Source organism: Schistocerca nitens, chromosome 1 (assembly GCF_023898315.1).
Source record: "Schistocerca nitens isolate TAMUIC-IGC-003100 chromosome 1, iqSchNite1.1, whole genome shotgun sequence".
Taxonomy (NCBI): domain Eukaryota; kingdom Metazoa; phylum Arthropoda; class Insecta; order Orthoptera; family Acrididae; genus Schistocerca; species Schistocerca nitens.
The window spans coordinates 802,973,612-802,995,809 of record NC_064614.1 but is presented as its reverse complement, the minus strand read 5'-3'; positions in this window follow the sequence as shown (position 1 = coordinate 802,995,809).

The window sequence follows — 22,198 nt, the reverse complement described above, 5'->3', positions numbered from 1 at the left end:
CGCGGCTGCATGCTGATCGAGTTACCGTGGCCACACTGGTCGCCAAAGGAGTCCGCAAACCGCCCCTATTTGCCGAAACGCTATTTTTGTCTTCAAAGAATCTATCTGCATTTGTTCCATACACACCTACATTTTTTTTCGTTTTACTTATATACTTACCTTGACAATTTCCGCTTGAAGTGTGTGAATGCAAATGTCAGCACAGTCACTTGGTGCAAACTTTTAAGATAACGAAAAGACAGATGAACAGGGTATTACCACTACAGATGCAAATGTTTTTTAAGACCATATGGAATTATGCAGTGAATCTCATTTAGTATATTTGATTACATTTCTGGAAAGTTATTTTTTTTAACAACTAAATGCACTTAATATGCTTGGAAACGAGACATCTGACGAGGGGAAATGTCATTCGTTCTGAATGCCAAATGTCACATTTGTCAGGATAACCACAAAACAATCTCTCTTTTTCTACGTAACTAATTTATTTCAAAACTGGCTTCAAATGGCTCTGAGCACTATGGGACTTGACATCTGAGGTCACCAGTCCCCTAGAACTTGGAACTACTCAAGCCTAACTAACCTAAGGACATCACACACATCCATGCCCGAGGCAGGATTCGAACCTGCGACCGTAGCAGTCGCACGGATCAGGACTGAAGCGCCTAGAACCGCTCGGTCACAGCGGCCGCCCATCTAATTTGTGTTCAAAAAAATTGAGAACATACTCTGATACCACAGATTCCAAAAAATAATAACAAGTGGAAAATAAGTTAGATTTTCATTAAGGTCGTTCTATGTGCCACCGTTTTTGTTTCAAGTGTCATTAATACTCAGGCACTACGTTTTCATTGCTGCAGTACACGCATTTATGAGTTAAGTAGGAGGACAGTAGAGTCGACAAAAACTATTTCAAATTATTGTACTATGTTACTATTTTTGAAACTCAAATTAGCTTCCTTCATTACAAAGATGTTACAGTGACGCCAACAAACATTTACTAGTGTTCAACTTGGCACACACACTGTGCATCGGAATGACTAAATAGAGGAGACTTTGATTTGTGGGACTTCGAACTCCAGATAGAAGAACTGCTTCGCACAAAGACCTTGTGGCATACGATAATGAATGTTTTAAACATTATCTACATGATTTGGCAGTTGAAACAAGTCTACGGACCTATAATAGAGCGCCGTAAACACAATAGCACTGAAAAATCGCTGTTTTCCTTTTTTTAAATGGCGCTTGGAAACTTCATTTAGTGTTCTGTACTAAACTGTTCGGAGGATGGTGCAGCTGGGACAATATGTGTTATGTGGACGTGGATGATCGCAAACAAACGACCTCGTTTAAGAAGATGGATCCAGCTTTGTTGTGACCTGGAAGCGTAAGTTGACTCTTTCTTTTGAGAGCAATCAGGCACCCTAACAATGTTAGAAATAGTGCATGTCACATCTCAGTATTTTTGTTTACACACTCCAGAATGTATTAAAGTCAAATGTAACTACAGCTGAAACATAGCAATTTTATTGGAAAACATTGTAAGTAGCCATGAAACTCTAGTTACCGGAGCTGGGTCCCTGACGTCCCGAAACATTAAATTTTTTCGCGGTCACCGACAAGAATTTCTGTAGCCTGGTCGATTTCGGTCACTAGAAACTGTGCGTATGTGTTTATAGTCTTCATCAGGGTAAAACGAAGGGATCAGGTTCGCGCAGAAGTTTTATAAGTGATGAAAGGTCAACAGCTACAACAATGTGGCAAAGCTGAAAAGTAGCTTTAGTGAGCAGACGGTGCACACGTTAGGAGCAGAAGAGAGACGTCCACTGAGCACCCTTCCAGTTGGCTCTACTCTTAGTACAATTAAAAACCTATTACAGCCTGTGTCTTGCATAATCTTTTGCGTCCTAATTTCTAATCGCCTCTAACAGTTTTAGCATTTACTACTTGTCGTAAATGGGAGACGTTTAGGTTTATGTGCGTATACCGCCAACCTGACGTTGTAACCTCCCCCTCACTTATCGACCTCAATGACAGTGAAACATTAAACCGCGTGTACCTAATGGGAATTTGGGAAAAGCAATCGTCACCGAAGTTAATCTGTCGGTAAAGAGGGAGGAAAGGGTTACATCTAAATGAAAGGAAAAATGCAAATGAAATTGGTGGAAATTAATTTTGAAAAGGGGTAAAGTTAATAAAGAAAGTAAATGTGCGGTCGTTACGTTAACAATTAATTAGCGTTAATTAGATATTTGAGATTTTGGGGAAAATTACGGTCGCCAGTCCTATGGACAACTACTATAATAACTGAAAATGAAAGATTAATGCACATATAATTAGCACTAAAAGCGTGGCAACTGAAGGTTGACACGTGTTGTGTGAAAACTGAATGCTTGTCAGAAGTAATAAATTTCGCTGCACTCTGACTTAATTTAGCAAAAGAATTAATAAAACCGGAAAATTGAAAGTTAATTTAGTGACTGAAATTAATAGTGAACTTTGTTTCTGAAGCACTACAAAATTCAATAAAATAAGGTTAGTCTTGGGCTACCTCAAGAATCATTTCAAAAGCTTCATGAATCTACACAATTTAACTTTGAACTTGAATTAAATGATTCTGAACAATTAACAATAGTAAAATTTAGTACGTACCAAGCTGAGCTGCAGTCACAGGTAAGCTAAAATATGGTAACAAAACTCGCACTCTTAATTTCTACTCGTGTAATCTAAATATTGTAGCCAGCTATGAATACTTTAACTGAAATTTGAAATTAAAGCAGTGAAATGGAATGGTATTACTTTAATGCTGGCGTATGAATTTCAACGACACTCGCGTTCATTCCAGAAAAGGAAGGGACCCTGCTTGGTAATGCATTTGGGACAATGAGCAACAAAGGTTCATGCTACGTTGCTGTATTTTTGTGATGCAACAGTTTTAAAAGCTGAGGTCTGTCATACAGTTCTAAAACTTTACGTGCTTTTACTCTTCCATGTCGGTTGATTGAAGGTTTGCAGTCGTCGATCGGGAAGGTGGCGACAGTCACTCATTGTCGGCCGTCGCTGTTGCAGGAGCTGGATGTTGGCGCGCCTTCTTCTCGACACGGTCACCAGGCGAAACGGGCTCTTGATGTGCGCCAGCTAATGCTTCCCGTCCGCGACACCGTGTCAGAAACTATCATAGCAAGTCGAGCGCACTTACATGCTGCCCAACCCCGGAAGCGCGGAAACTCGCGGGAGCGTCACACAACACACCTGCTCCACCGCCCTACTCCCGCCAGACTCTCCTCTGCACGTGCTCTGTGCGGCAGAGTTAACACTACCAAGGATCCTAAACACTTTGGTTCTCCACACGACCTATCGATGTAGTCGTTCGATAGCATAGTTTTCCCTAGGCCAGACCCAGCGTAAAAATACAAATAATATTTACAAAAAAATGGTTCAAATGGCTCTGAGCACTATGGGACTCAACATCTTAGGTCATAAGTCCCCTAGCACTTAGAACTACTTAAACCTAACTAACCTAAGGACATCACACACACCCATGCCCGAGGCAGGATTCGAACCTGCGACCGTAGCAGCCCCGCGGTTCCAGACTGCAGCGCCAGAACCGCACGGCCACCGCGGCCGGCTAATATTTACAAAACAAACCAGTTACACATCGTCATAAATAGTAAAACAATTACAATATATAAAGACACAGAAATGTCATATCTTCAGGTAACAAATAAAGGTAAAAAAAATTATAGTACAATAGATGGAAATAAGAGGATATGCATTTCCGGCGTTACAACGTATCTACTGCTAAATGGTTTCCCCAATAGATTTCCTACCTCTCATGTCCATTTATTATTTCTGTGTACTGTACTTTTGTGTATTCTAATTTTTCAGCATCCTTCTGCTGCTTCCACTCTCTACTCGGATATTGTATATCATCCACACAGTACTGTCACTAAAACGTCATGTTTCAAAAATGTCTTCGTCGGCTGTGAATAAACGATATAAATGCAGCTCTTTCGTAAAGAAAGCTTACCTCTCTTATGCCCAAAAATAATTTTGAGATTACTAGCAGTAGGTGTCTTGTATAAACACCAACATGTGTGGTCTAGGATCACACCCTCTCCCCCTTCCACCTTGTAACCAGGGCCTTTTCTTCTCACGGCAGAGAACACCTCTTGCCAACCAACTGCGTGTCTTCTCAATTAGTGACAACATTTCATACCCTTTCGAGATTGGGTTAAATGTCTCGTCGTGGACGAATCAGTAACCGCTTCCTCATCGTATTTCTGGTTAGTTGCCAGTCGCGACAAAATAAGTTGTTTATGGTTTCCGCTGCTCGTAGTGTCATCTCCGTTAGATTGTGAAAAGTTTCGTCCGTCGCGACATCTTGTGACTGTGGCACTTTTTCCTCATTTCTACCACATTGTTCTTCCCCCATGAACCATGGACCTTGCCGTTGGTGGGGAGGCTTGCGTGCCTCAGCGATACAGATGGCCGTACCGTAGGTGCAACCACAACGGAGGGGTATCTGTTGAGAGGCCAGACAAACATGTGGTTCCTGAAGAGGGGCAGCAGCCTTTTCAGTAGTTGCAGGGGCAACAGTCTGGATGATTGACTGATCTGGCCTTGTAACATTAACCAAAACGGCCTTGCTGTGCTGGTACTGCGAACGGCTGAAAGCAAGGGGAAACTACAGCCGTAATTTTTCCCGAGGACATGCAGCTTTACTGTATGATTAAATGATGATGGCGTCCTCTTGGGTAAAATATTCCGGAGATAAAATAGTCCCCCATTCGGATCTCCGGGCGGGGACTACTCAAGAGGATGTCGTTATCAGGAGAAAGAAAACTGGTATTCTACGGATCGGAGCGTGGAATGTCAGATCCCTTAATCGGGCAGGTAGGTTAGAAAATTTAAAAAGGGAAATGGATAGGTTAAAGTTAGATATAGTGGGAATTAGTGAAGTTCGGTGACAGGAGGAACAAGACTTTTGGTCAGGTGATTACAGGGTTATAAATACAAAATCAAATAGGGGTAATGCAGGAGTAGGTTTAATAATGAATAAAAAAATAGGAGTGCGGGTTAGCTACTACAAACAGCATAGTGAACGCATTATTGTGGCCAAGATAGACACAAAGCCCATGCCTACTACAGTAGTACAAGTTTATATGCCAACTAGCTCTGCAGATGATGAAGAAATTGATGAAATGTATGACGAGATAAAAGAAATTATTCAGGTAGTGAAGGGAGACAAAAATTTAATAGTCATGGGTGACTGGAATTCGTCAGTAGGAAAAGGGAGAGAAGGAAACATAGTAGGTGAATATGGATTGGGGGGAAGAAATGAAAGAGGAAGCCGCCTTGTAGAATTTTGCACAGAGCATAACTTAATCATAGCTAACACTTGGTTCAAGAATCATAAAAGAAGGTTGTATACCTGGAAGAATCCTGGAGATACTAATAGGTATCAGATAGATTATATAATGGTAAGACAGAGATTTAGGAACCAGGTTTTAAATTGTAAGACATTTCCAGGGGCAGATGTGGATTCTGACCACAATCTATTGGTTATGAACTGCAGATTGAAACTGAAGAAACTGCAAAAAGTTGGGAATTTAAGGAGATGGGACCTGGATAAACTGAAAGAACCAGAGGTTGTAGAGAGTTTCAGGGAGAGCATAAGCGAACAATTGACAGGAATGGGGGAAAGAAATACAGTAGAAGAAGAATGGGTAGCTCTGAGGGATGAAGTAGTGAAGGCAGCAGACGATCAAGTAGGTAAAAAGACGAGGGCTAATAGAAATCCTTGGGTAACAGAAGAAATATTGAATTTAATTGATGAAAGGAGAAAATATAAAAATGCAGTAAATGAAGCAGGCAAAAGGGAATACAAACGTCTCAAAAATGAGATCGACAGGAAGTGCAAAATGGCTAAGCAGGGATGGCTAGAGGACAAATGTAAGGATGTAGAGGCTTGTCTCACTAGGGGTAAGATAGATACTGCCTACAGGAAAATTAAAGAGACCTTTGGAGAGAAGAGAACCACTTGTATGAATATCAAGAGCTCAGATGGCAACCCAGTTCTAAGCAAAGAAGGGAAGGCCGAAAGGTGGAAGGAGTATATAGAGGGTTTATACAAGGGCGATGTACTTGAGGACAATATTATGGAAATGGAAGAGGATGTAGATGAAGATGAAATGGGAGATAAGATACTGCGTGAAGTGTTTGACAGAGCACTGAAAGACTTGAGTCGAAACAAGGCCCCGGGAGTAGACAACATTCCATTGGAACTACTGATGGCCTTGGGAGAGCCAGTCATGACAAAACTCTACCATCTGGTGAGCAAGATGTATGAGACAGGCGAAATACCCACAGACTTCAATAAGAATATAATAATTCCAATACCAAAGAAAGCAGGTGTTGACAGATGTGAAAATTACCGAACTATCAGTTTAATAAGTCACAGCTGCAAAATACTAACGCGAAATCTTTACAGACGAATGGAAAAACTGGTAGAAGCGGACCTCGGGGAAGATCAGTTTGGATTCCGTAGAAATGTTGGAACACGTGAGGCAATACTAACCTTACGACTTATCTTAGAAGAAAGATTAAGAAAAGGCAAACCTACGTTTCTAGCATTTGTAGACTTGGAGAAAGCTTTTGACAACGTTAACTGGAATACTCTTTTCCAAATTCTGAAGGTGGCAGGGGTAAAATACAGGGAGCGAAAGGCCATTTACAATTTGTACAGAAACCAGATGGCAGTTATAAGAGTCGAGGGACATGAAAGGGAAGCAGTGGTTGGGAAAGGAGTGAGACAGGGTTGTAGCCTCTCCCCGATGTTATTCAATCTGTATATTGAGCAAGCAGTAAAGGAAACAAAAGAAAAATTCGGAGTAGGTATTAAAATTCATGGAGAAGAAGTAAAAACTTTGAGGTTCGCCGATGACATTGTAATTCTGTCAGAGACAGCAAAGGACTTGGAAGAGCAGTTGAACGGAATGGACAGTGGCTTGAAAGGAGGATATAAGATGAACATCAACAAAAGCAAAAGGAGGATAATGGAATGTAGTCAAATTAAATCGGGTGATGCTGAGGGGATTAGATTAGGAAATGAGACACTTAAAGTAGTAAAGGAGTTTTGCTATTTAGGGAGTAAAATAACTGATGATGGTCGAAGTAGAGAAGATATAAAATGTAGACTGGCAATGGCAAGGAAATCGTTTCTGAAGAAGAGAAATTTGTTAACATCGAGTATAGATTTAAGTGTCAGGAAGTCGTTTCTGAAAGTATTTGTATGGAGTGTAGCCATGTATGGAAGTGAAACATGGACGATAACCAGTTTGGACAAGAAGAGAATAGAAGCTTTCGAAATGTGGTGCTACAGAAGAATGCTGAAGATAAGGTGGGTAGATCACGTAACTAATGAGGAGGTATTGAATAGGATTGGGGAGAAGAGAAGTTTGTGGCACAACTTGACTAGAAGAAGGGATCGGTTGGTAGGACATGTTTTGAGGCATCAAGGGATCACAAATTTAGCATTGGAGGGCAGCGTGGATGGTAAAAATCGTAGAGGGAGACCAAGAGATAAATACACTAAGCAGATTCAGAAGGATGTAGGTTGCAGTAGGTACTGGGAGATGAAGGACCTTGCACAGGATAGAGTAGCATGGAGAGCTGCATCAAACCAGTCTCAGGACTGAAGACCACAACAACAACACCACATTGTTCAATCTTCTTCGACAAATTCTAATTCATTCGTATTATATTAAGGAAAAAGAACACGTAGGAGGCATACCAGACAAGAAAAAGAACGAAAATACTGAATTGCTTCCCAAAGTCAAAATCGCAAAATATTTGTTTAGTCCCATTGTGAACGCTGCTATGAATGAGTATGTCCTGGTAGCCAATATACAATGAAACTTCAGTAACACAACTGATCAAACAAGTTTAGTAGAAGCAGCTTCGGAAACAACGGAACTAAGAGGATCTCCAGGTCTTGTATGAATGACACAGTACACAGCAGCAGTTTTTTTGAAAGTATGATTTTTTTTTTTTTTTTTTTTTTTTTTGTCATCAGTCTACTGACTGGTTTGATGCGGCCCTCCTCGAATTTCTTTCCTGTGCTAACCTCTTCATCTCAGAGTAGCACTTGGAACCTACGTCCTCAATTATTTGCTTGACGTATTCCAATCTCTGTCTTCCTCTACAGTTTTTGCCCTCTACAGCTCCCTCTAGTAGCATGGAAGTCATTCCCTCATGCCTTAGCAGATGTCCTATCATCCTGTCCCTTCTCCTTATCAGTGTTTCCCACATATTCCTTTCCTCTCCGATTCTGCGTAGAACCTCCTCATTCCTTACCTTATCAGTCCACCTAATTTTCAACATTCGTCTATAGCACCACAACTCAAATGCCTCGATTCTCTTCTGTTCCGGTTTTCCCACAGTCCACGTTTCACTACCATTACAATGCTGTACTCCAGACGTACATCCTCAGAAATTTCTTACTCAAATTAAGGCCGGTATTTGATATTAGTAGACTTCTTTTGGCCAGAAATGCCTTTTTTGCCATAGCGAGTCTGCTTTTGATGTCCTCCTTGCTCCGTCCGTCATTGGTTACTTTACTGCCTAGGTAGCAGAATTCCTTAACTTCATTGACTTCGTGACCATCAATCCTGATGTTAAGTTTCTCGCTGTTCTCATTTCTACTACTTCTCATTACCTTCGTCTTTCTCCGATTTACTCTCAAACCATACTGTCTACTCATTAGACTGTTCATTCCGTTCAGCAGATCATTTAATTCTTCTTCACTTTCACTCAGGATAGCACTGTCATCAGCGAATCGTATCATTGATATCCTTTCACCTTGTATTTTAATTCCACTCCTGAACCTTTCTTTTATTTCCATCATTGCTTCCTCGATGTACAGATTGAAGAGTAGGATCGAAAGGCTACAGCCTTGTCTTACACCCTTCTTAATACGAGCACTTCGTTCTTGATCGTCCACTCTTATTATTCCCTCTTGGTTGTTGTACATATTGTATATGACCCGTCTCTCCCTATAGCTTACCTCTACTTTTTTTCAGAATCTCGAACAGCTTGCACCATTTAATATTGTCGAACGCTTTTTCCAGGTCGACAAATCCTATGAAAGGTCTTGATTTTTCTTTTTTTCTTGCTTCCATTATTAGCCGTAACGTCAGAATTGCTTCTCTCGTCCCTTTACTTTTCCTAAAGCCAAACTGATCGTCACCTAGCGCATTCTCAATTTTCTTTTCCATTCTTCTGTATATTATTCTTGTAAGCAGTTTCGATGCATGAGCTGTTAAGCTGATTGTGCGATAATTCTCGCACTTGTCAGCTCTTGCCGTCTTCGGAATTGTGTGGATGATGCTTTTCCGAAAGTCAGATGGTATGTCGCCAGACTCATATATTCTACACACCAACGTGAATAGTCGTTTTGTTGCCACTTCCCCCAATGATTTTAGAAATTCTGATGGAATGTTATCCATTCCTTCTGCCTTATTTGACCGTAAGTCCTCCAAAGCTCTTTTAAATTCCGATTCTAATACTGGATCCCCTATCTCTTCTAAATCGACCCCTGTTTCTTCTTCTATCACATCAAATCTTCACCCTCATAGAGGGTTTGAATGTATTCTTTCCACCTATCTGCTCTCTCCTCTGCATTTAACAGTGGAATTCCCGTTGCACTCTTAATGTTACCACCGTTGCTTTTAATCTCACCAAAGGTTGTTTTGACTTTCCTGTATGTATGAACGTACTGCTTTTGCCAGCCATCGTCACTGAGTTAAGTCTACTGGTCTGGCCTAATAGGATCTCACTGACGTAGCACGTGCACTAGCGAATAGTCTGTGGTCTGGACGTGTACGTGAGGCAGCAGGCTCCGACTGGTATGCCACGGGCGTTGTAGCATGAAGTCCGGAATTACTGCGCGCTTCATGAACGGAACTCCTATTGGAGGTAGGCGTTAAGCCCAAAGAATCGTGAACCGTTAAATTCAGGTGTTGACTGGTGGGTAGCGGGCGTGCGGCGTCCTACATAGTTCTTCAGCGGAAGAACACCGGGAAAGCGTGGTGGTGGCAAGCGGCTGACGGAAGCGAGATAGTGCCGACGATAGCAGCGATTCGTACGGCGAGCATAGAAGCATCTGGTCAATGCCGAAAAAGGCGACGACATTACCATCACTGGACAAGGTAATACTTGGTGTTTTTCGAACTGCCGTGGTGTGGTTCTAATACGTTATGCTTGTATGGGACAACCCGTCATGCGAGTATACTATCAAAGTATCCTGTCGAGGTTACGGAAAGCTGTCCAAGGATGTCTGCATGGCAGCGCCTCAACTCATTCTGAACAGGACACATGCTGCTTCTTTGGACTATAAAAGTTTGCGGTACTATCTTGACATGACATCCTGTAACTTCCTGCTCTTTCGTTGGATGAAGAAATCAGTGCAAGCTAGGTGCAGAGAGGGGACTGAGCCGTGGTAAAATTTGCTGTTTTGAAGACCGCGCCGCAGCGCGTAGTGTAAAGCAGTCGCCCTCCGTTTCTGGCGGTGGCGCCGCTGTGGCAATCGCAGCTTTGGTGTCTCCCTCTGCTGTGAAAGGGGAAAGGTAGCCTGTTCACGTGCATTTAAGCAGTGGTCATTGGCGGTTGGATTGATCGGTTGGTCGGTCGCGCACTGAGACACAAGATGACTTGTCCGTCTTGAGCGACGGCGCATGTGAGGTCGCCACGTCAGTCCAGTGGGCCACGCCGTATAGCGAGGGGCAGTGGCTTCGCGGCTGACACGAGAGCAACACGAGTCAACCCACGACATTGGTCTGGCCGGGCCAGCTGCGACGCCGTGAGACGCGAGATCGGCCCGCCTTCCTGCGTCCGTTGAAGCGGCTGGCAGCGGACGGTTCGGGAGAGCGTTTTGCGGGTGCTGCGCCAGGTCTTCGCCAGACATCGCAAGGTATTAGAAGTTAAGTGATTCGTGATGTTGTTTCATTTACTTGTTAAGTTCTACTTGTTTTCTTGGTCAGTCTCTCGTCCCCAGCTTCCTCGTCTGTCTCTCGTCTGCATTTGTTAGGCAGTTAGTCTGTCTGTCTGTTTGTCTGTCGGTCTGCCGTACGTTAATAGCTGCCTCTGTCATGTTTGTCGGATTCGGTGTTAACGAATTCATTAATTAAGGTGTAAAGGTCGAATTCCTGAAATATGTTTTTATGTTGCCTATCATCTTGAGAGGCGGTATATGTGTAATGCAGAGCATGTTTGTAGATTTTATGTAAGACTGCATTTCATGGGTTTTTATTTAAATGGTCATTTTAGTATATAAAGTTGCCACCCTTCCACCGTAAGAGTTTTCTTTTAAAACAAAAATGGTTCAAATGGCTCTGAGCACTATGGGACTCAACATCTTAGGTCATAAGTCCCCTAGAACTTAGAACTACTTAAACCTAACTAACCTAAGGACATCACACACACCCATGCCCGAGGCAGGATTCGAACCTGCGACCGTAGCATCTTTTAAAAACAAGTTGCACTTTCGGTGGCAAGTAATTTTTTTTGTATGTGAGTGTTTTGTACAATTTCCATCCCTCCTACGGGCTGCATAGTTTGTGTGTTTGTGTGAGATGTTAAAATTTTTAGTTTAAAGTAATTTGGTGTGTTGCAGATTTGCACCAGTGTAGTCTTTCAGAGGTTGTTGTGAGCGGTCGTGACTACGGCCGTGTCAAAAGGCAGTGGCAAAGTTCTCAGCCCGAAAGCTCATACTGTCCAAAAAACAAAAACAAAATTTCTGCCTCTGAATAAATTGTAACTTGGTATTTACAGGGTGTATTCTGATTATAATTTTAAATCTGTTAAAGAAAAGGGGGTTTTAGGAATAAAATTTTCATTTGTGTAAGAAATATGTTTTCACCAGTTACCCACAGCAACTACTTCCAAGCTCACTTAGTGTGATTAAATGTGTTAATGTTCTTGATGAATCGCTAGTAAATAAAGTAAATTCTTTAAGAAAAGAAATATGGAAACAGCAATAACGCAAGATATTACAATGCCTAATACGGTATAGGAAAATCACTGGTATTCAGAACAGCTGAAGTCTTTTCGGAATGGATAAATGAGGTCCAGTACGGTTTCCAAGGGAACCTTATACCATTCCTCCTGCAGAATAGTGGCAAGTTCAGGTAACGATGATGCAGCTGTGTAGCGATCATGCACCCATCCCTCCAAAGTAGACCGCAAAGCCTCTTTAATATTGAGCTCAGGTGACTGTGCTGGCCACGGTAGATGTGACAATTAATCCTCGTGCTAAGAAAATCAGTCTTGGGCGGTTCGACCTGTCTGAACAGGTGCCTGTCTTCTTGGGACGCGTGTCATCCTTGGGGAACAAACGTTGTGCCGTGGAACGGACCTGATACACCAAAATGGTCACATAATCCTTGGAAGCAATGTGACCCATCAGGTAACCATTGTGAAACGTCCCCTTAGACAAATTAATGAATTACTGTGCTCATAAACCCCTTACGTTATTTGATTTTCAAACAGCTGAGCAAAACTGAACGTACTCAGACATTTCTCTCTTTACTTATTCTGATCATCACTAGACTGACACACAATATTTTTAGCGCAACGCAGTCTGATTTTCAATAATCCCTACGAAAGAATGGCCCTGACTAACAATAACCTATACCTTTCATGAATCACTTACCTCACAAAAATCTTCATTACTCGAACTACTGCAGTACAGCGAGCGCCACTACTGCCAGCTAAATAAAAGATTCTAACTACTGAAGTCACTAACTACTGATAGGCATAGTTCGCAAATGAAAGATTTTGATAAAGAACAAACAATGTATTTACCTTAATACTTTTCAAAAGTCATAATATATATATATATCAGTTCATGACATCCAGTCTTACAAATTTACTCTCTCTGATGGACACACGTCCAGATCATCCGCTCTCAAAACTCCGACATCTCTCTCCTCACATCCACCACTGCTGGCGGCTCACCTCCCACTGCCCAACACTACAATAGCGACTATTCCAATAATGCCACCCAGCCACAGACTGCACACAGCACAGCCAGTGAGTTTCATACAGAGCGGTACGTGGCGTTACCAATATAAAAACCTAAACAGCCTACTTACAATTGGACCCGTGAATCACCAAATCCCCGCCACGTTTCACTCTTGGAACGTGAGCTCGGCCAGATGTCGGGAACAGTGCGAAACACGACTCATCCGACCAAATGGCTTTCTTCCATTGCTCTACAGTAAGGTTTTACAGTTTCAGCCCCACGTTTTTCCATCTCACCCCCCCCCCCCCCCCCAATCCACTGCGTATGGAGCTCCCCTCGTGTTTTCTTGGTACTGACAGGTTTCTCGAGTGTAGCATCCAGAGCTGCAACGACTTTATCAGCGTTTGTCCTCTTATTTTTCGTCAGAGTCTTCTTCTATAATCGTCCGTCACGATCACGCATCAAAACTTTTGTCGGCGCTGCAACTTAGTAGATGTTGTTTTTCCACTCCCTGTATGCGGTATAAATCTGCGATACGATGCCTCTTGAAACACCAAACACTCCTTCTGCCTTGGTGACGGAAGCACCCACCATACGAACACCAACAATTTGCCCACGCTCGAATTTGCTTGCCTCCGACACATTGACACTTGCAACCAGTCGAGGACAAAGCGCAGGTGCTGCTGGTGGTCAAATACAACATCGGAACCTGCAGGCTTGGCTACCACCTGCATTTATAGTGAGTCCAGCGAAGAGTTGATTTGGGGGAGGAGAACAAACTGCAAGGTCATCGGTCTCATTGAAGTAGGGAAGGAAGTCGGCCGTGCCCTTTCAAAGGAACCATCCCGGCATTTGCCTGAAGCGATTTAGGGAAATCACGGGAAACCTAAATCAGGATGCCTGGATGCGGGATTGAACCGTCGTCCTTCCGAATGCGAGTCCAGTGTGCTAACGACTGCGTCACCTCGCTAGGTCCAGCGAAGAGTCTCTGATTCTAGAATTAAATATCTCAAAAACTAGGATCGATCGACCAGTGGAACAAATGGTATGTTTGTAGTGGAATCTGTGAGAATTTTATACGAAAGATGTACACAAGTTTCGAAATACTTTGAAAAGCTGATAACAGATAGCACTGTAATCGCTATAGGTAGGCGTACAAAATAGTGCGGCGCAGCTCAGAGCAATCAGATCCACTGTTGAAACGTAAGGAAGGAAGAGGCTGAAATCATTCCACTGGACAACATGTTTCTCTGGTACTGGAATTCCACGGCTTTGCAGACAGTCCTACGCCAACAAGGCGCAGTTTTTAAGCACGATTTAATGTTCCATTGGACCCAATGCGAAACCCATTCGCAAGTTCTACGCCAAAAGCCAACGGATAAGCAGCGTGGTTGATGATCTAGCTGGGAATGTTACCCCCAGGCAAACAGTACTTACTTCAAAAAATATTGCCACTGTCTTTGGAGCTGTTTAGCGAATTCCAAGGAAATCAAAGTGACTTGGAGCGTTCACAAAGAAAATACTGAGACATAGCCCTCATGTGTTTCTGTTCAAAATCCAAAGCCAACAGTCCGTAGCTGTACGAGATGTGCAACACAGGGCTGACTTTTCGAACCACATTCTCACAATAATAGATAATGAAGGGTCTGATGTTGGCTGCGTCTCGTTCAGGGAGGAAGCAAACTTCCACCTGGACGGTATCGTGAATAAACATCACTGGCGATTTTGGTGTTCTGAAAACCCCATTTGTCTGAAGCAAGACCACTGCACTCTCTCAGAGTTACTGTTTGGGCTGCAGTATGCAGCAGATGCGTTATCGACATTATTTTCAGGCGAGAAGCCATCACTAGTGAACATTACGCTGCAATTTTGAAACAGTTTATCTTCACACCAGCTAGAGTTGGAGGACCGTGCAGGCACCTACTTACTCATACAAGATGGGGCCAGACCACATTGCACAGAATTGGTGTTTCGCTTTCTTTATTGTTACTTCCGGAATAGAGTCATTGTGCTGGATTATTGCAAAATTACTGGCACTCATATATATATTCGCCCGACCAGTCTCCTCGTGACTGGTTTTTGTGGGACACTTTGAAAGACACTATCTACCGGAACCAACCCACCATGCTGGACGAGCATGAATCGACGACCTGTGAGGCATCTGAATCCATTTCTGTGAGACACTACGGCATGTGATAGAAACTTTCGTTGTTCGTTTGCGACACTTCGTTAGTGCGAGTGGTGGACATTTCGAGAAGATTGTGATGTGATTACAAAGACTGTCTGCAGATGACGAGTTTAACTATGCACAACACTCTGTACGAGCAGCACAGCCCGCGGTGCCACGCGTTAACAGTTGTTGGAACTACTTCGAAACTTTTGTATAACATCCGTATAAAATTCTTACACATACCTTTTGTTACACTCGTCTGTCGATCCTACTTTTCGCTACAATTAATTTTGAAATCAGGGACTCTTTCACTGGACATCCTGTATTTTCAAGTACGCACTTCTCGTGGTGTTACCATATTTTTGACCAACCGTTGTATTTCCAGAACGACTAACCATTTTCAGAGTGGAACGTTTTCTGAACAGTAAAAATGCAGATTTTTAGAATTAAAGACTCTGCCAGCTCATCTGTCAATGCTAGAGCACTGTCACCAACTTACACGGTCGCAGCTTGATTTATTATGAGGTGATACTCAAACATTTATGCGCCCCTCACGCTAATCCAGATACACTCCCGTCTCACTCCTCCTTCCCCTATTGACATTAGCAACAAAGTAACTTCATGTCAGAGAGAGAGAGCAGCGTTAATAATTGAACATAAAAGCCCTAGAATACACGGAATTTTAATTTGTAGAAAACTTAAAAACCCGAGTATAGTCGTCCTTTTTCACAATATTACGTTTAGAAATTTAAATCTCTGGAGGAAATCGTTGAGTCAAATTAGTTAGAAATGTGATCATGACAGAGCAAAACAATGCTATTTTGCTCGGTTTCACAGCTTCTTGAAGCTCCCCTCTGTTGGCCAGCTGCAGTCAATGTCAGAGGAGAAGGGATTCTAGTTACAATCCGACTGGTTTTTCCGTTCGTTTTTTCGTTATGGAAACTGATAAAGAGTTTGATATGGTATTTAGTGTGTCAGACATTAACAGTGTTGGCTAAGCGACGACAGATGAAGAAAGTGATTCAAGCGATCAACCGATGTAAATTTTTCCAGCATCAAAAAATGGTATGAAATAGACGTGGCTGCAGAATTACCACACACACCTCCAAGAATTCCGTTTACTGGAACGCCTTCGGACTTCGTACAAAATGACTCTTCACATGTGATGGAGTATGTGTGTAAAATAATTGACAATCATTTAATGAATATTGTAGTTTCTGGGACTAATAGATGTGCTCGAAACCATAGCGGTCGCGCGGTTCCAGACTGTAGCGTCTAGAACCGCTCGGCCACCCCGGCTGGCGGCTGGCTAGGGATCAACACTGGTGCAGAAAACTGGCCTGTGAGGGAGCCTTACAACCTGGTGAGAAGAACATTCTACGCAAAAACCTTGTAGATCCAAAAAACGTACTCCTACCACCTCTACATACAAAGTTAGACCTAATGCAACAGTTTGTAAAGGCTTTGCCTAAAGATGGACCGTATTTTAAGGATCTCTGCCAAAAGCTTCCACGCCTTTCAGAAGCTAAACTAAATGAAGGCGTCTTTGTCGGACCTGACATTAGAAAATTGATGTTTGATATTAACTTTGAATCCACAATGACCTAAAATGAGAAAGAAGCATGGATATCATTGAAGCAAAGTTCTTAGGACATGAAAAAGACCCAGAATATATTTCTATTATAGCTACAATGTTAAAGAAGTTTAAAACTTTAAGATGTTTAATGAGCCTGAAAGTTCACTTTTTGAACAGTCACCTTGGATTACTTCACGGACAATATGGGAGTGTTGGTGAGGAGCAAGGAGAGCGTTTTCACCAGGACATTAAAGTGATGGAAACTACCAAAGCCGCTGGAACACCAACATGATGGGGGACTAATGTTGGTCACTTCACCGAGAAGTTCAGCAAGCGACTCATCGTAGAAAATGCTACACAAGAAGCTTCAAAGAAACAAGAAAGAAGATACAAACCAATTCCAGCTGACAAGTGAAACCTCTATTAACACATATAATTGTTTTAAGTAACTTATAGTAAATACGAACCATGCTTATGTTGTAACAAAGCGTTCCCCGTCTGACGTGTAGCATAGGATTTTTATACTATATTATAAAAAGCTTATTGCTCGAAAACTATGGGTGGTACAAAAAAACTAAGGCTAGATTTGCATTTAGCTCAAAAAAATCTATAAAGTCAGCTATCAAAGTGAAAAAAGTTTTTCAGAAAATTTTTTTTTCGTTGGCCTGTCAATAATTTGTCAGACTACCTCGTGGAATAATCTAGAATCGTAGTAAAGTTTAAATTTAAGCAATAAAAGAGACTGGAAATTCTTGGACAATCCCTTACAGGAAATATTGTTAAGGGGATGAGCGCACAGTGCTGTAAGCCCGGCGGCGGCTCGCGACGTTGACACCCTTCGCCCTGGCGCGCCCGCGCCACCGTTTCCCGCCGACGGCTCATTACGCTGGCGCAGTGCGAGCCGCCCTGCACGCAGGCTCGCTTTTTGCAGCAGTAATTTGGGTAAAAGCCGTCCTCTGAAGCCGAAACAACCGCACGGTTAATGAAATACTTTTTGCGCTTTCGTATCGTACTTCGCCTCCGTAAATGGGCCTCGTGCTTCACAGCGCTGAAACGCAAAATGTTCTCGCCGAGGAGAAGAGAACGGACGAGGGACGGGGTCTTTCACTGCCAGCGCGTATCCAAGAAAATGTCTGTTATCTGAACAGACTGCTACTCTAGCCAGCCGCGGGCATTTCTCTCGGAAAATTTGTATAAAATGTTGACGCTCGAAGGGAAAGCCTCACGCTCCCCAGGGAAGATATACACTACTGGCCATTAAAAATGCAACTCCAAGAAGAAATGCAGATGATACACGGGTATTCATTGGACAAATATATTATACTAGAACTGATATATGATAACATTTTCACGCATTTTGGGTGCATGGATCCTGAGAAATCAGTACTGAGAACAACCACCTCTGGCCGTAATAACGGCCTTGATACGCCTGGGCATTGAGTCAAACAGAGCTTGGATGGCGTATACAGGTACAGCTGCCCGTACAGCTTCAACACGATACAACAGTTCATCAAGAGTAGTGACTGGCGTATTGTGACGAGCCAGTTGCTCGGCCACCGTTGACCAGACGTTCTCAATTGGTGAGAGATCTGGAGAATGTGCTGACCAGGGCAGCAGTCGAACATTTTCTGTATCCAGAAAGGCCCGTACAGGACCTGCAACGTGCAGTCGTGCATTATCCTGTTGAAATGTAGGGTTTCACTGGGATCGAATGAAGGGTAGAGACACGGGTCGTAACACATCTGAAATGTAACGTCCACTTTTCGAAGTGCTGTCAGTGCGAACAAGAGGTGACCGACACGTGTAACCAGTGGCACCCCATACCATCACGCCGGGTGATACGCCAGTATGACGATGACGAATACACACTTCCAATGCGCGTTCACTGCGATGTCGCCAAACAAGTATGCGACCATCATGATGCTGTAAACAGAACCTAGATTCATCCGAAAAAAATGACGTTTTGCCATTCGTGCACCCAGGTTCGTCGTTGAGTACACCATCGCAGGCGCTCCTGTCTGTGTTGCAGCGTCAAGGGTAACCGCAGCCATGGTCTCCAAACTGATAGTCCATGCTGCTACAAAGGTCGTCGAACTGTTCGTGCAGATGGTTGTTGTCTTGCAAACGTCCCCATCTGTTCACTCAGGTATCGAGACGTAGCTGCACGATCCGTTACAGCCATGCGGATAAGATGTCTGTCATCTCGACTGCTAGTGATACGAGGCCGTTGGGATCCAGTAAGCGTTCCTTATTTCCCTCCTGAACCCGCCGATTTCATATTCTGCTAACAGTCATTTGATCTCGACCAACGCGACCAGCAAGGTCGCGATACGATAAACCGCAATCGCGATAGGCTACAAACCGACCTTAATCAAAGTCGTAAACGTGATGGGACGCATTTATCCTCCTTACACGAGGCATCACAACAACGTTTCACCAGGCAACGCTGGTCAACTGCTGTTTGAGGCCGGCCGGTGTGGCCGTGCGGTTCTAAGCGCTTCAGTTTGGAACCGCGTGACCGCTACGGTCGCAGGTTCGAATCCTGCCTCGGGCATGGATGTGTGCGATGTCCTTAAGTTAGTTAGGTTTAAGTAGTTCTAAGTTCTAGGGGACTGATGACCTCAGAAGTTAAGTTCCATAGTGCTCAGAGCCATTTGAACCATTTTTTTTTTTTTTTTTTTGCTGTTTGTGTATGAGAAATCGGTTGTAAACTTTCCTCATGTCAGCACGTTGTAGGTGTGGCCACCCGCGGCAACGCCGGTCACGGTGGCCAAGCAGTTCTAGGCGCGTCAGTCCGGAACCGCTCGACTGCTACGGTCGCAGGTTCGAATTCTGCCTCGGGCATGGATGTGTGTGATGTCCCTAGGTTAGTTAGGTTTAAGTAGTTGTTAGTTCTAGGGGCTAATGACCTCAGATGTAAAGTCCCATAGTGCTCAGAGCCATTTGAACCATTTGAACCCGCGCCAACCTTGTGTGAATGCTTCGAAATACTAATCATTTGCATATCACAGCATCTTCTTCATGTAGGTTATATTTCGCGTCTGTAGCACTAATCTTCATGGCGTAGCAATTTTAATATCCAGTTGTGTATAATAATATTTCTGTGACGCAGCGTCAGCTAAAGCGTACTAAATACTTTATTTCCATTCAAGCATTTCGCTCATTTTTCGTTACGAAGACTGAGAATTGTGAGAGAACGTAACCGGATATTAGAATTAAACGCCGACGCGTAGCTATATTGACCAGAATAAAATGACCTCTAGCTGCGTAAAGAGTATTTAAAAAATGCTACTTTGGCAAGCAACATGTTTGTCAGGATAATGCTGATGTAATGAAATTGAAGGAGCTCAGATTATGCTTGGTCTTTCGCTCAGTGGCTGTGTGTGTGTCTCAAAATTCGATGGTCTTGATTTCCTCCCTCGTTCGGTCGTACGTATATACGGCCATTCAAAGTGTAGGATTGGTACATTACGTCAAAGGAAACAACTTTTGTTAGACGCAGAACGTTCGCTGATGCTGCCGGGCATCGTTTACTATAATGTAGCATGTATTTCCATGAACGATCCAAGTTCCATCGAGCTGTGTTACTTGGCAGTGACACGTCATTCGAAAATTTCTTTCGTCGATGTGCTTAAAGGGTCTGAAAAATTAATAATTGTAGCTAATCGAATCCTCCTTCTTTTGCTACTGCCTTTGTTCTGCATCGTACACAGGGTCGGCAGGGTCAAGTACGGATTTGGCGTGGTTAATTTTAAGGGGTGGCCTGATGCCCTTCCTGCCGCCACCCCATACCCCCCAGGAAGGAATTAGGAGTACCACAGCAGTCTGCGTCTAGTGTAAATCATGAACTAGTGCGAATGTGTTTCAAATGTCTGCGAGTCGTGTAACTGACGCAGGACGTTGGGACCAGCCCAGTATTCACCTAGTGGGATGTGGGAAACCGCCTAAAAACCACATCCAGGCTGCCCAGCACACCGGACCTCATTGCTAATCCACCGAGCGGATTCGATGTGGGGCCGGCGCGCCTACCCGAGTCCAGGAAGCAGCGCATTAGCAGTTTCGGCTAACCTGGGGGGTCAATTGCAGATAATCTAATAATGGTGGAATCTTCATTACATTTCATAAAAAACTTTTTATCGTTTCTAGTTGATGTCATATTCGAAATAAAATGAGATATTACATTTACATCCTCTCCAGCTGTACCATAATAAAAAAGCGTAATTTATTTAAATTTTAGAAAATGGCTAATAGTCTACAATATGTGAAACTATATTCCTGTTCAGTTTTTCAGACCGTTGCTAGATGACTGTCCTTTCATTGCTTCCTGGCTTTTCCTGTTTTCTTGCCAATGTGGTAGAAATTAATTAATCGTGAATAGAATATCAAACGCCCTAAGGAGTATTTTGTGTCTTCATGGACTTCCACAGACTTCTTCCTTTAGCTATTCGTTCTAGTCAAATTTCGTGAAGTACACTCTGACACACACGCGCACACACACACACACACACACACACACACACACACACCGAAAAAAAAAGCAAACGACGCACCACGAAAGAATTGCCCGAATGGGGGCGGGAATTGGTAGATCTGATTTACATCTACACACAAAACAAATGATTACAATTTCAGAAAAAGTGAATGATTATTTCGAGAGAAAGACCTTGAAACATTTAGCAACTCAATAGCGTACTGGTACATCTCTGCGATTTATGCGAGCAGTTACTCCTCTCGACATTGACTGATAGTTATTAGACGTCCTACTGAGGGACATCGTGATAAATTCAGTCCAATTGGTGCGTCAGATAGTCAAAATTCCGAGCTGCTTGGAGGGCCGTGCCTTTAATACTCCAAACATTCTTAACTATGGAGGGATCTGGGAACCTTGCTGGACAAGATAGTGTTTAGCAAGCAGTCGATACTCTCGCCGTGTGCGGAAAGGCATTATGTTGCTGAAATGTAAGCACAGGGTGGCTTGCCAAGAAGGGCAACAAAACGGGTCGTAGAATATCGTGAACAGTCAGGTTGGTACCCCATTGTTTTCCAGTGCGTCTCCAGACGCGTCTTCTCTGATCATCGGTACCTGGAATCAGTTTGACTGGCATTGATTTGCGTTCAGTGAAGAGTCCCAATTCGAACAGCCACGGCGAACAGCGAAGACGTGTCTGGGGACACTCCCATGAGCGGTGAGTTACCAACCTATCACCCGCCATGCGGCCCGACAACCAAATATGACGATCTGGGATGCCATTTCACTTCATAGCAGGAGTCCTTTGGTTGTCATTGAAGGTCACCGTACAACACAGCGGTACGTTGACAATTCTCTACGCCCCATTTTGGTGCCCTTCATGGCAAGCTGTCCTGTGATCGCATTTGAGCATGATAATGCCCGCTTGCACGCGGCGAGAGATTCTACTGCTTGTCTTCG